The 14,915-nt window shown below is 35.4% G+C and overlaps 1 pseudogene; it reads left to right on the forward strand.

Annotated features, from left to right (window-relative positions):
• The first annotated feature begins 1,157 nt into the window (after positions 1-1,157).
• LOC106323459 lies at positions 1,158-13,674 on the forward strand (annotated as a pseudogene).
• Positions 13,675-14,915: the final 1,241 nt, after the last annotated feature.

Below are 14,915 nucleotides of genomic sequence, written 5' to 3' on the forward strand. Positions count from 1 at the left end.
TAAACGAGATGGACTTGAAGTATATTGCAAATGTGTTTATGAACATGTATCCGCCAAGAGAAAGAAAGGCCCAACAAGAAATTATAAGTGATGGTCGTATAATATATCAATCTGACAGCAATTCAGAGACCGTCGACCAAAGGGAAGCACGAGACCAGCCGAAGAGTCTTATGACTACAATCCTTCAATTTTGGTCAAGTCAAGACATTTTGGTCAAATCAAAGTCTTTGGTCAAGTCTTCCTTGTTTTTATAAGTTGCTAATTTCTATGTTTGACTAGTCTTTTGTATTCCACCATTTTGTATGCTTTGCCTATTATATAAAGGTCATTTGATCAATGAAATAAAATACGCATTGATTATTATTTTTGGAACCTTGAGATGGATGCTCACTTCTCGTTTCTTGGTGTGGTTAGCTCCAAGTTGACACCTATTTCCCGTTAGACTTGTGCGTCATATCAAGCAACAGATCGAGATTGCTTCTTTGTTGGACCGGTGCGTCACATCCGACAACAAATTGGCTTCAGGAATATCAGCAGCCTTCCGCATCTGCTGTGCGACCCTTCGATCCACCATTTCTTCCATTGTTGGACTTGTGCGTCATATTAAGCAACAATCGAAGCTCGGTCGTATCAAGAGACTCTCCGCCCCTCTTGTGTCACCATTCAATCCACCAGTTCTCCTTTTTGGCGAGTTCATATCCCTTAGGTCTGATTGAGTGATCCTTCCCTAATTTAGGGTGTATCAGATTCTCTCCCAACTCAAAAGCCGACCATCCGCCGCGATAACCGCCTCATAACCTCGCCATGAAGCCACCAAAAGACGAGACGTCTCGGGATTGACAATCTCGCGCGCGACCTCGCACCGGAAAAGGGACCCAACGGCAGGACCACGAGCATATCGGAAAGATGATGAGGGATCTGACGAACAACAAAGAGAAATTGAAGAACAAAGGGAGGAGGAGGTCCTCCGGCGGCCGCACGCGTGCGGACGCGCCTGAGACAGGTGACTGTTTTACTTTTGAAATTCTGTGGTCGGAAGAGAAGAAGGAGAGGATAGAGGAGAGAGGTTTTTCCTCCTTATTACTACTGTCTCTCTGAATTTTGTAGTTTTATTATTTTGCTATGCAGAATATAGTTTTGTATTAGATCGAAAACACATGGTTCATAAAGAGAAAGCGAATCAGGCTCGTTTCACGTTGAAGAAAGACGAGATAAGCCAATTACCTAATGATTTGACATGTCAGATACCTAATGATTCTCTTCTCTCCACAAAGGAAACTGTTAAGACTAGCGTTTTGTCCACTAGATGGAGGCATCTCTGGCTTTTTCTAGTAAGAATAATTTATATTGTTATATGAGCTATGTGTCTATTGATACAATATAAAGATCAAGTTCTTATGAACGTTTTAGATTCTAATATAAAAAACGATACCATGATGGATCGGTTTCGAGTAATGAGTTAGAATATGGGTTTATTGATTGATAACCCTCCTACTTTACCTTGTATTTATAAATATCCTTAATCTCATGATCATATATTAAAGTAATAATAAAGGAATATATTACCATAAGATTTAAAACATATGATTATATATTATGGTGCACTAATTGTTAATTTTCTCGGCAAAATAGTGAAGATACTAAAATTGTGAAATTACATTTTCCGCTAAAACAGTGTTTTCTTGTTAAAATTGTAAAACTATATTTTTGTCAAAATCATAAAAGTATATTTTTAAAAGGCCCATGGACACCCATTGTCCATTTGGTTTTAACCCAGTTGGACTTTGAACCAATTGGTCTATTGTCCAGCTAGCCCATTTATTAATTGGGTGTGTCCATAGCCCACCCGAAATGAATTGGAATGGGCTAGCCCATGGACGGCCCGCCCAGTTGACAGCTCTAACCGAAGAGATGTATTGGAGAGTTGTGTTGGTTACACACAGCTCTTTGATTTATAAAAGGCTCACGTACATCATATTATATGGTTGACGTGAAAGTCTCTCCAAAAACACACCGTAATTGTAATGATTACCATAAGGAGAGATTAAGGAAGGTTTGGAATTTCTTATCCATCAAAGAAATCACCAAAGAGAAGGTTAATTAAAGAGGAGAAAATCAATTGATGGAATTGCATCCAAGGATGAATCAAGGTTAGTGTTTCTACCTTCTATAGAAATGTGTTAGGATTGAATTAAATCAAATCTAGATTAGATCTTGGTGTAGATTTCATAATTGAAATCATAAAAGTTAATCTTACATTTGGTATCAGAGCCTATCTAGAGTTAATTAATTCATTGTATAATAGATTCTCATTAGTTCATGAACATATACGGATGAATCCGTTTTAAAGAGTGTTCATGATTTAATTATTGAGATGTTTAGGATCGAGGCCGTATGTAGTCGTGCTCTGTCTGACGGTCTCGTAATCTCATTAGTGTACGATCTCGTAATGAAACCAATGCACTCGAACGAGTGTTTGATAATTGTATGAAACGTTAGAATCTTACGATGCCGTAAAGGGCTTAGATGTCGATCATTGAATAAATGGGTTGTTGTTGATTTGGAAATTGAATTATCAGTCAACAATCTCGACAATCATAACCATTTCATCGAGAACGTCAGGTGGCCTAGCGGCAGTACTGAATGTTTCTCACACACGACTACCTGAGGTCGCCAGTTCGATACTCGGGGAAAGCGGGGTGGTACTGGATTAGCTAAAAAATCCCTACGGGGATTTCTGGCGAGATGGCCCTTCGGGGTGAGTCCAGTCACTATAAAAAGTTCAACCTATAAAAAAAAAAAAAAAACCATAACCATTTCATCATCGAAAAGAGTCGGTGTAATCAAAGAGCATAAAGACCAAAATGGTTAAGTATTTACGTTACGGAAAAGAATAATCATTTTGGTCTTTAATCTGAAAATAGAATTGATTGCATGCAAGATTCTGGAATTTAGGTAAACGGTTATAAAAGTTTGAAAAAATCACCATCTAAAAGTTGTGAAATGATAGTTAATGCAAATTAGTGTGAACGGTCACTAACTAGCCGAAAGGTGACAAACAAAATAATAGCCGCATAATATTTCTCAATTATTTGATAAACATTATGGTTTATGTTATATGTTATTTACAAAAATGAGGAAACCTTATGTGTTATAATTTTTTTAAAACAACTTTAAATTACAAAAATGAGGAAACCTTATATGTTATATTTTTCTTATATGTTATATTCTGAATTTTCAAAACGAATTTGAATTACAAAAATGTAAGTTTTCCTTAAACATACGACTAAAAGCATTAAAATGACATGTATGAATTCGATGGTTGACATGAAACCTTTCAAAACCATATGAAAGATAAAAGTCAAAATAATTCAACTGTGGAAACAGTACTGTTCACTTTTTTCAAGAATGTGTTCGGTAGAAAAAATAAAGTTTTTATGTCATAAATTGCTTAATATCCAATCCGATCAATCCATGATATATTAATTAGAGTTTAGTTCCACAATTTTTAATAAAAATTGATCCGGTCCATCGGAAAGAAATTATATAATTACAACAAAAAAACATTGTATATGTATAAATAAAATGATTAGATATATAAAATTATTATCGATAATATATACAAATAAATTCACCTTGCACAAGGCGCAGATCTTATCCTAGTCCTCATTTATTTATAGAGCACTAAATTCACAGCAGTTAAACTTTAATAAAAAAAATTAAAATCACAGCTTTTGAAATAATCTACAGCTGTACAAGTGTTCTGTAGAGCCAAATATCCACAACAATATTTTGGGAATTTCCATAAAATTCTACATAAATAAAATTTAAAGGCGAAAGCCCTCATCCAGACATTGTACGTGTAAGAATCCGGCATGACATCCTCGGCCTTCATCTCCTGAATCATCCCCGGAACCCTCTCGGCCTGCCCTGTCTTTGTGTAAAGAGTCATGAGGCTGTTGTACGACATGGAGCTAACGGTAATGTTGAGCTCTTTCATCTTGTTGAGTAGACCTTCTGCTTTCTCAGTCATCAACTCCTTGCAGTAACAGTTCAAAAGAGACGCGTAGGTGAGCTCGGTCTTGGATGTTTCCGGAAGATCGACAAAGTAAGACTCCCCAGCAGCGATTCCACGAGCTTTAGCAATGAGATCGAGATGGATTGCTTGGTCACTCACCGTCTTGTTCATCCCTCTATGTTCCATTACTTCAGACAGCTTGAGAGCTGGGTAATAGAGGCCGCGGCTACGGAGCTTCTTGATCGTGTCTCCGACTTCCCATTTGAAGACGTGTTTGGTTCCCTTGAGGAACTGATTGAGCTGCTGACGGACACTGACCTCAGATCCGCCGTCCTTGAAGAGACGATGGTAAAGGGGTTCGTCGAGGTACTTCTTCGTCGATCTCTTTACGATGTCTCTCGGCCGGCTCAGATGTCGCAGCGCCATTTTCACGTCGGATCACAGTAAGCACTAAGCAGCGAGAGAGAGTCTGAGGTTTCCGGTTAACCCTAGTTGACTGTCAAACTCGAGAGAATGGACAAAAGGGTTAAACCCGGGTCTATTAAAGACACAGACCTAACCCCCAGGTGGGAGGTGCAACCCACGGATGGATCCTCTCCCGGGTATTCAAATGGGCCGTAAGCATGGGTCCATATCCGCGTGGCCACATGTGGAGCTAGTAGTCTAGTGGTATCACCTCCTTAGGAGGGGGAGGTCGGCTGTTCGACTCGCGGGGAGGGGGAGGCGTGTCCAGGGCCCGTAAAAAGGTACAGACAAAGGCTGGCGCCGGGCCTAGGTGGTGGACTGCAAGGTCAACACCTGGTTAATCAAAAAAAAATTCTGGAATTTACGTAAACGGTTATACAAGTTTGAAAAAGTCACCATCTAAAAGTTGTGAAATGATAGTTAATGCAAATTAGTGTGAACGGTCACTGACTAGCCAAAAGGTGACAAACAAAATAATAGCCGCATAATATTTCTTAATTATTTGATAAACATTATGGTTTCTGAAACGATTCAAATAAAGTAATATTTAGTTATATGGTTAAGTGTTTCATATAGTTTTAGAAACACATTTAGTTATAAAATATTTTATTAATTTAAAATATTGTACATAAAAGGTGTTTAATTTAAAATGCTTCCGCTGCATTTTAATAATAGGTAATTTGTGTTATGAAATATTGACACAATATAGAAATGATTATGTTATGAATTAATAACATGATATTAAAGATAAATTTACCTATAAGTATTTTAATATTTATATAGTTTATAACATGTTAGTCACCAAAGTGGCCTTGTTATTTTCTTATAATTATTAAAATTAATGTAATATGATTGATCATGATTAAGGAGATGTTAAATGACAGGAAAGTTGTAGTGATCAATTATTTTATTTTCTATATTCTAGGAGATCACCCAAAGGTGGATCATTGAATATAGTTAATAATATGAAAAGGATCACTCATTTCTTTACTATAGTTGATCGTATTTACACCTAAAGGTAGAGTCCTATTGACTTGAGTTTGAAATGATTAATCATTAAAGTCTATTTTAGCATCACTGAAAGTGTTTGTGTTTAAGTATTGCCCAAACGTTGCTTAAATACAAACTTGAAAGTTTATATTAAGGTTAGAATCTGAAATAAAGTTTCAAAGCAGTAAGGGGTAAGTATGTATAAAAGCTTGCAGCTTCATCAATTGTATTTGCATTTGTTAACTCTGTCATTAAGCTCAATGAACTCAATTATGGTGAATGGTCCGAAAAGATCCGGTTTACACTAGGTGTAATAGAGTGAGAATTCACCATAGCAAATGAGGAATCCTCAGCCATTACGAAAGATATCTCCGAATGTGAAAAGTCTCGTGTGTAAGAGATGAGAGCAATCTAATAGAATGAGTTTGAACTTTATGAGAATGATGATGTAGAAAGAGTTAAATCATCGATGCCTTAGACAGAGAAAGAGAAGGAATTTATAGAGTATATTTAAGGAGTGTTTATAGTCGGATTCGGCTGTAAGTCGAATGTAGGAAGTCTCATAAATGAGCTAACTTAAAAAATGGTTGACTGGTCCCAGCTAATCTGTGATCATGTGACCCACATGTCTAATCTGACTGTAAAGTTAAAGACCTTTAAAATAGAGGTGCACGAGCAGTTTCTGGTCCAATTCATCATGAACTCTATACCTCTTGAGATTAGTCAGTTTTAGGTGAATTACAACACCAGTAAAGATAATGAAACATTAGAGAGTTAAAGGCTATGTTTATTCAAGAGGAGAGGAGATCAAGGAAGATGAAAGACCAAGTTGCTAACCTCATAGGTCTTGGAAGTGTCAGTAGCAGCAAAAGAATCCCAAGTAGAAAGAACAAAAGGAATAACAAGTCTTTCCTGAAAGGACTTAAAAGTCAAATCTGAAATGAAATGAAGTGTTTCTTTTGTAGTAAAATGAGACTCTTCAAGTAGAATTGTCTTAAAAGGAAGGGTTGTTTTGATAAGAAAGTAAACATTAAAGTTTTGTTTGCTATGGAAGGAGTCTTATAGAAATTTCTAGTATTACTTGGTGGTTGAAATTAGAGGCACTAATCATAGCACATCTAATGAAAATTCGGTTTCTTGTGGCATCAAAGACTAGGTCACATTTCCAAAGAAAGAATGAGGTTGGTGAAGAGTGAAAGTCCTCCTCAATTGGATTTTAGTGACCTACATGTATGTATAGACTGCATTAAAGGAAAGCAGACTAAACATACTGTAAAGAAACCAGCAACAAGAAGCACTCAGTTTCTTAGGTTAATATGTGACCCTTTCGATGCTCCTTCATGAAGCGGTGAAAAGGACCTCATCACCTTTATTGATGATTACTCACAGTATGTTTATACTTATCTACTGCATGAAAGGTCTAAGTTCGTGGATGTCCTAAAGGTGTTCACTGATAAGATGGAAAGGCGGCTAGATAGAAAAGTAAAAGTAGTGAGATCTGATAGAGGAGGTGAGCTTTATGGAAAGTTACTTCAAAGTAGAGGCATTTGTGCACAACACAGTATGTCCAATACTCTTTAGCATAATGGTGTAGTAGAGAGGCTGAATCGTACTATAATAGAGATGATTAGAAGCATGTTAAGTAATTGGTCTTTACTTCTTTAGTTGTGGGTATATATATGCATTAAGAACTGCAACGTATGTGTTGAACCAGATTCCTAGTTAGGAAGTTCCTAAGATCCCTTACGAACTATGAATGGAAAGAAACCTGAAACATCTACATGTATGGGGTTGCTCATCAGAAATAAGGCTATATAACCCACATGAAAAGAAACTTGATCCTAGGGCTGTCAATGTACTTTTTTTTATTCGCTATCCTAAAAGAATCAAAGGGGTATAAATTTTTATTGTTTTAACCATAGCACGAGAATAGTTAAATCGGGGAATCTTAGGTTCACCACTAGTGAAATTCGGGTTGAAAGTTCATTCACCTGAAGTTGCACTTGAGGTAGTTGTTTCTACACAATCGAACAACATGTGGTTGCACTGATCTCACTAGCTAAAATATATAGTCAATGAACTTGTCACAATTCAATTAGAGGATAGTGAACCACAAGTACCTTTAAAGCGATCTGAAAGGGAAAGAAGATATGTCATATCAAATGATTATGTGGTTGCTATAGAAAGTGAATGTGGCTTAAACATTGATGAAGACCCGATCTCATTCAAAAAGCCATGGAAAGTGACAATTCTGGAAAAGGTTGATGCCACAAAGACGTAAAAATCTATGGGTGATAACGAAGTTTGGTACTTAGTAGAGTTGTCTGATGGTTTCAATACCATAGGTTGTAAATGAGTCTTTAAAACTAAACACAACTCGAAAGGTAACACTGAAAGATACAAAGCTCGTCTTGTTATTAAAGATTTCACCCAGAAAAGATGGCATTACCTATAAAGAGACATTCTCTCCAGTTTCAAAGAAGGATTCTCTTAGAGTTGTTTTGGCTTTGAGGGCTCATTATGATCGTGAGTTTCACTAGATGGATGTTTAACCGCTTTTCTGAATGGAGAACTAAGCTGAGAAAGTCAATATATGGACTAAAACAAGCTTCTGGGAAATGGTATTTGAAGTTTATGATACCATCACGTCGTATGGTTTTGCAGAGCTTATCGAAGATCAATGTATCTGCATTAAGATCAGTGGGAGCTTATTATTGATGTTAGTCTTATATTTTTGATGTAATTGTGCTTGCTGAAAATAACAAAGGCATCTTACATGATGTAAAGTAGTATCTCTCTAAGAACTTTGAAATGAAAGATATGGGTGAGACGTCGTATGTGATTGGAATATAAATTAATCTTTTTGAGATAGATCACAAGGATTGTTGAGTTTGTCTCAGAAATGACATATCAGTAAGATCTTAAAGATATATAAAATAAAAAAAATGCTTCGTAGGAATAGCTCCAATTCCGAAGGGAGATAAGTTTACTAAAATGTAATGTTTTTTAAAAAATGAATTGGAGTGTAAAGAAATAAAAAGATTTCCTTAGACATTAGTGGTTGGGAGTTTGAATGTATTCAGCTTGATATCAGTTTTGATATTGGAAAGTTGGGCCGATATGAAAGTAATCCCAGAATTAACCACTGGAATGCTGCAACGAAGGCTGCAAAGAAAGGTCCTCTGGTACTTGCAAGGCACCAACGAGAACATGCTTACATAAAAGAGATCCAATCAATTAAAGGTCATAGGATTTTCAGATTCAAATAAAGCCGGATGCGTTGATGGTAAAAATCAATGTTTAGGTATTGTTTCTATTATTTGTGGGAACAATTTAAGGGAAAGTGGAAAGTAGTCTGTCATTGCTACTTCCACTATTAAGGTTGAATTGTGGTATGCTTTGAAGCCACAATTCACGTATGGAGCCTGCGGAAATTTATCTCAGGGCTTTAGATTGTCGACACTAACGCCAAACCGCTGAGAGATTATGGAGATAATTTTGCAGCTATCTTCTTTTGAAAGGATGACAAGTATTGGAAGGGTGCTAAACACATTAAGTTAGAGTACTTGTTTATTAAAGAAGAAGTTCAGAAACATAGTGTCATTTGAGCATATAAGAAAGGATATAATGATAGCGGATCCGCAAACTAAAGGTTTACCACCCAAGCCGTTCAACGGCCATTTAGAGCGTATGGGTACTATAGATAAAGCCTTGCTATTATATTTATAGAATTCTCATTAAGCTTTATGACACCTAGGAATTCAATTAAAGTTAAGTTTCTGATTTATTAAATATGTTACCATTAAAGGATGTGTATACACTTAAAGTTCAAAGATAACATATGGTAAAGTTTTTTGAGAATAAAGATTATTCTCATATAAGGATAATATAAAGTTAGAATTGGTTTGTGATACATGGAAGGGACTATGCCGGTTAAATGACATACAACCGCCATGATTCGATCAGTTTTAGTTTTAGTAAAGATCAAGTGAACTTGATGAAAAGTGCACACTAAAGTTATTGAACTCTTAAGACGACACAAAGGTCAAGTGGGAGAATGTAAGAATATTTTATATTGTTATATGACCTATGTGTCTATTGATTCAATATAAAGATCAAGTTCTTATTAACGTTTTAAATTCTAATATAAATTACGATACCGTGATGGATCGGTTTTTAGTAATGAGTTAGAATATGGGTGTATTGATAACCCTCCTACTTTACCTTATATTTATAAATATCCTTAATCTCATGATCATATATTAAAGGTAATAGTAAAGGAATATACTACCATAAGATTTAAAGCATATGATTATATATTATTGTCCATTAATACGGTTAAAAGACCGAAGAGATGTATTGGAGAGTTGTGTTGGTTACACACACCTCTTTGATTATTATAAAAGGCTCACGTACATCATATTATATGGTTGACGTGAAAGTCTCTCCAAAAACACACCATAATAGTAATGATTATCATAAGGAGAGATTAAGGAAGGTTTGGAATTTCTTATCCATCAAGAAAATCACCAAAGAGAAGGTTAAAGAGGAAAAGATCAATTGATGGAATTGCATCCAAGTATGAATCAAGGTTAGTGTTTCTACATTCTATAGAAATGTGTTAGGATTGAATTAAATCAAATCTAGATTAGGTCTTGGTGTAGATTTCATAATTGAAATCATAAAAGTTAATCTTACATTTCTTCCTTGTTTGGAGTTAAAATCTCGAGAGTTCTCAAGTCTCAAAAACTTTATGAGTTACGGCGACAGATTCTTCGATTCCACTAGGGTTAACTATTGATAAAAAAGACGTAGACCGTGGCGGACGCAAGACAACGGCTACGGGGGCACATGCCCCCAACTGTTTAAAAAAATTTCTTCCCTGAATACTATAAAGTTTATCAAATGTTTCCACTTTAAAATTAATCATAATGGAAAAAACCACTGTGCCCCCAACTAATTAGCTTCCTACATCCGCCACTACGTAGATGATGGTTATTGTCTCACGTCATGGTTTGATGTTGCGGTTTAGCGTAAGATCCAACATCTACAAGTTCTTTCTTACTCTTACGCAGACCGTCGTTTTAACAAGATGCCACAAAGACTTTACAACTGTATGCTTAAAGCTCTTTCAAGTGGCTTTGGCTGATGCTGAGTTTGTTTCCTTATCTAGTTTGAAGACTATGTATTTGGAGTATATCAAGTTTCCTAACGAGGCAACTTTTGAGACGCTCGTCTTAGCTCCCCCGTGCTGGAATGTTTAAAGATTTTCGTAGCTAGCGATAATAAAAAGGTCTCTCGGTTGCACTCTCGGTCATTGAAGAGGCTCACTTTCGAACGAGTTTCGTCTTTCGTGTTTGATTCAGCAGGAGTTGTTATTGATGCTCCTCGACTATGCTTTTTGAGCATCAACGATAACATATCAAAAAGTATCATAATACACAATATGGAGTCCGCCGTTTTACAAATGTCTCTCGTTGGTTTTGTCCGTTTGTTAGAAATTGATGATGAGTTTTTCGACGACATTTATGAAGAAGGCGTTTCATTGAGGAGAAGTAACATCCACAAGTTTCTCCATGGGATCTCGATGGCCAAGAGTATGAAAATAAGTAGAGGCACCTTCAAGGTATACACAACATGTAAAATGTTGGTATGGTACATGTGCATTTTCTATCATGAAATCTTCTCACCCACGTTCTGTTTTCATTTTGGTTCTAGCTTATGTGTCACTACTCGAAACTCGAACCGTTTCCTCAGTTTGGTAACATGTCCTACCTGGATATCACCCTTTGTCTACACGATTTTAAATGGTTACCAGCCTTTCTTGAGAGCTTCCCAAACTTGACGTACCTCGTCTTGGTGATGGTTTACTAAACCCTATGTGTATTATTTTTATTTTTATTGGAGTAAAATTCTCTATAAAACTTGCACATATGTTTTCACTATGGGGTGTCCGCGTTTTGCACGAAATATTGTTTTATTGTTCTTAAATATGATTTTCTGATGATGTGATTATGTGCTCAGTATTTATCTGTGAAAAACATTATTTGATGTTTTATTATGTTATGTAGTAGTAGGTAATAAGTTAATATATTATGTGTTTGTCTTTTTAATAATGTGTTGTTGTATGTATAATACTACTTGTTAGTGGTGAAGTGACTTTCTGATTAAAACATATTGAATTTCAATAACTTTATCTTTAGATATTTGTTGATTCTAAGATTAACGACGTCAAAATTGTATTTTAATTTTTCACATTTTTGAACATACTCTTTTTAGGTGTTTTTTGCATTCTCCCCCATCTTTTGACCTTGAGCCATCACCATCTATGTATTTCGTTTACCTCTCCGGTGTGCAGTGCTTCTCACCATCACTGTGAAAAGACTCACCTCCGTGCTCTTGTTTTTCCTCGCCTTCTTTTTCTGTGAGATTGTCTGGTATTTGTTATAGATCAGACATATTATTTCCATGTTGTGCGGTTGTTTCTTACGGCATTTTATGTTATTTCGGTCAATATTGGTTCTCTTTTTCCTTAGGTTTTGGCTAAGGTTAGAAACTACATCTCGTTGGGTTGGGTCAGGGTTTAGTTGTCATTGATGTTGTTTTCTTCGTCACTGGTTTGCCATCAATAGTCGCTGCTCGACTTGGTTTTCAAGATATGGTTTTTGGTGATCTGACTTATATGCTCTTTTTCATATCTCGAGGATGGTTCCACAGTTTGTTGATTTCATTTTGTCTCTTTTTTATCTCTTTGTTCTCTCATCTTGATGCAACTTTCATCACTGATCACGTCTCTTGTGTCTCTCCCTTTCGCCATATTAGCTACTCCATGTTTGGATAGTGTTTTTCTCTGTGTATGCTTTGTGCGCTTGAAATGTTGTTTATGGTCTCGAGAAGGTTTGGTTTTTCGGTGGTTGGCTTCTATTCTCCCCCACTCAGGTTGTTTATCTTCTTCTCATGTATCCCTTGGTGCAGGTGTGCGGAGTTAGTCTTTTAGAACTTTGGTTTCTTTTATTCAGAGTTTTGTGGTTCTTCGCTGGCATGAGTGCCTTGTACGTGCTTGTTTAGTTTGTGAGATACTTTTTATCTCTTAGCTGGTGGTTGTGCTTCCGTGCTTTAGACATGCGTCTTTTTGTTTCGTGATGATTTTGTTCTTCCGATGATTATTCTTTCTCTGACCAGTATTTTTGATTTTTTGCGCTGGTGCTTGATCGCGATCCTTTTTGTTCCGGAGATTGCTTTGTCTCATATTTTATCTTTTTAACTTTTTCTGACATCTGCTTGGTCTAGCCAAGATATTCTATGGTAAGATGAGAAATGTTAGTCTTCTTTGTTCATCTTTTTTCAGCTTCAAACTTTTATTGAGTGAGTGTTACTGCAGTATTTTGCTTTTTCTCTCTGACCGTAGAATTTTTATGTCTAATTTCTTCTTATTAGTTTGGTCATTTTATATTTTTAATAGTTGAATAAATATATAATTTGTAAATTAAATAATAGAAAATTGTTAAAATAATAAAATAACAAAAATTTATGTTATTTTTAGTTTTGAATAAATTAAATATGTAAAATATATTTCTATTATTTGATTTATTTCTTTATTCATTTTGAATTTTAGTGAACAATAAAATAGATTATCAAACTTCATACGATAATAGTTGGTGAAAATAAGATTAGATATTTCACGATTAAAAAGTGTTTGGCCAAATTGTAATAATTTAAAAGAAAAAGACCTAAAATGTAAAAAAATTACATGGATGTCACGCGTCGCAAAAGTTCAATGCCATTTGTCAGAAGAGGGGAAAGAACTAACTTTATATATATATATATATATAAATTGCGTTTATGTTTAAACCCTCTCTCTCTTTTTTTCTCTCTAGGTATGCGATGACAGAAACGATGAAGATGATCTTATTGAGGACGTTAGTCAAAAAAAAAAGGATCTTATTGAGGACATTGATCAAGTGAGTTTATCAAGGCCTGAGTGTTTGCTATCGTCTCTCAAGTTTGTTGATTTGATAGCACCGGTCCAGTATGATGTTGAAACGAAGCTGGTAAAGTACTTGTTAAAGAATTCGGCTGTCCTCGAGAAACTCATTCTACGTTTGGCTTCTTATAATTCAAGAAGAGACGATATGTTAAAGAAACTACTCAAAATCCCAAGAGCCTCTACCAAATGTAAAGTCGTCATCCTCAGAGTATAGTGAGGTTTGTCTCTGACATGTTAAAAGGTTGGCTAGGCTTTTATTAATTTGAAAAGACATGGATGAAAATGAAACACGGTTTTATGGATGTGCGTATCAGTTTTACGGGTTTTTTGCTCGTACAGGTTTCTGAACGGCAAATCTTCGAAATAACACATTTCTAATTTTATGTCTCAAAAAATAGCCTTCAAAAACTAAAATGACCAAAATAGCATTTTTTCTTTTGAAAAATTTAATTCTTTTTTATTGTTTAAAATTTGAAATCTTATCCCCAAAACCCAACTGCTAAACCCTAAACTCTAAACCCTAAACCCTAAATCCTAAATCCCACCTTTTAACTCTAAACCATAATGTCTAAATTAATTTACCATTGGGGTATAAGTGTATATTTATCTCTTTTGATAAAACATTAAATGCTATTTTGATCATTTTTATTCTTAAAAACTATATTTGTGACAAAAAAATTTTAGTGCTATATCTTAGTCATTTTATGAAAAAAATATCCCAAGGTCCATTCTTTGCACTGATCTAAAATATCAAATTGAAAAACTTGGACTAGATCAACCGGATCTCTGCTAAAATATTAAAAGGAAAATTGGCAAAATAACTATAACTCAAAAAGGGACTTTTGTACTTTCATCTAAATATATATATAAATATATCAAACTTAGTTGATAAAACCAATTTAGCTACATGGTTATTATTATTATTTTTTTTGAAACATGCTATTATAGTTATTCAACCATCAATAACACAACAAAAAAAAAATTTGCCAAACAAATTTACTACTACAAATCGATAAAAAAAACTCTTTTTTTTTTTAGTTAACGGGTTTAATCCCCAACACGTATCCAGTATCCTTCTTATTCAACCATAAGTGATCTATGACGTGTTTCATTCGACCATACTAAGCCTGAGCATTTTACCCGGACCCGAAGACCCGAACCAGAACCGACCCGAAAATACAGGTTCGGATCCGGGTCCAGGTCCTTATTAAGTATCTATTGGGTCTTTTTTTTTTGGATCCGCGGGTCTCGGTTCGGGTCCGGGTCCTATCCGAGACCCGTTCGGATACCCGAATTATCCGCAAATAATTGTATATACTAGGTATATTTGGGTAATTGGGTATATTTTTGGTATTTCAGATTTCTTTTAAAGTTTCGGGTTTGGATTTTCGGGTATAATTGTAGGTTTTTGGTGAAATTTTAGATTTTTAGAAAATATAATTTGGGTATTCGGGT

This window comes from Brassica oleracea, chromosome C2 (assembly GCF_000695525.1).
Source record: "Brassica oleracea var. oleracea cultivar TO1000 chromosome C2, BOL, whole genome shotgun sequence".
In the NCBI taxonomy this organism is placed as follows: Eukaryota; Viridiplantae; Streptophyta; class Magnoliopsida; order Brassicales; family Brassicaceae; genus Brassica; species Brassica oleracea.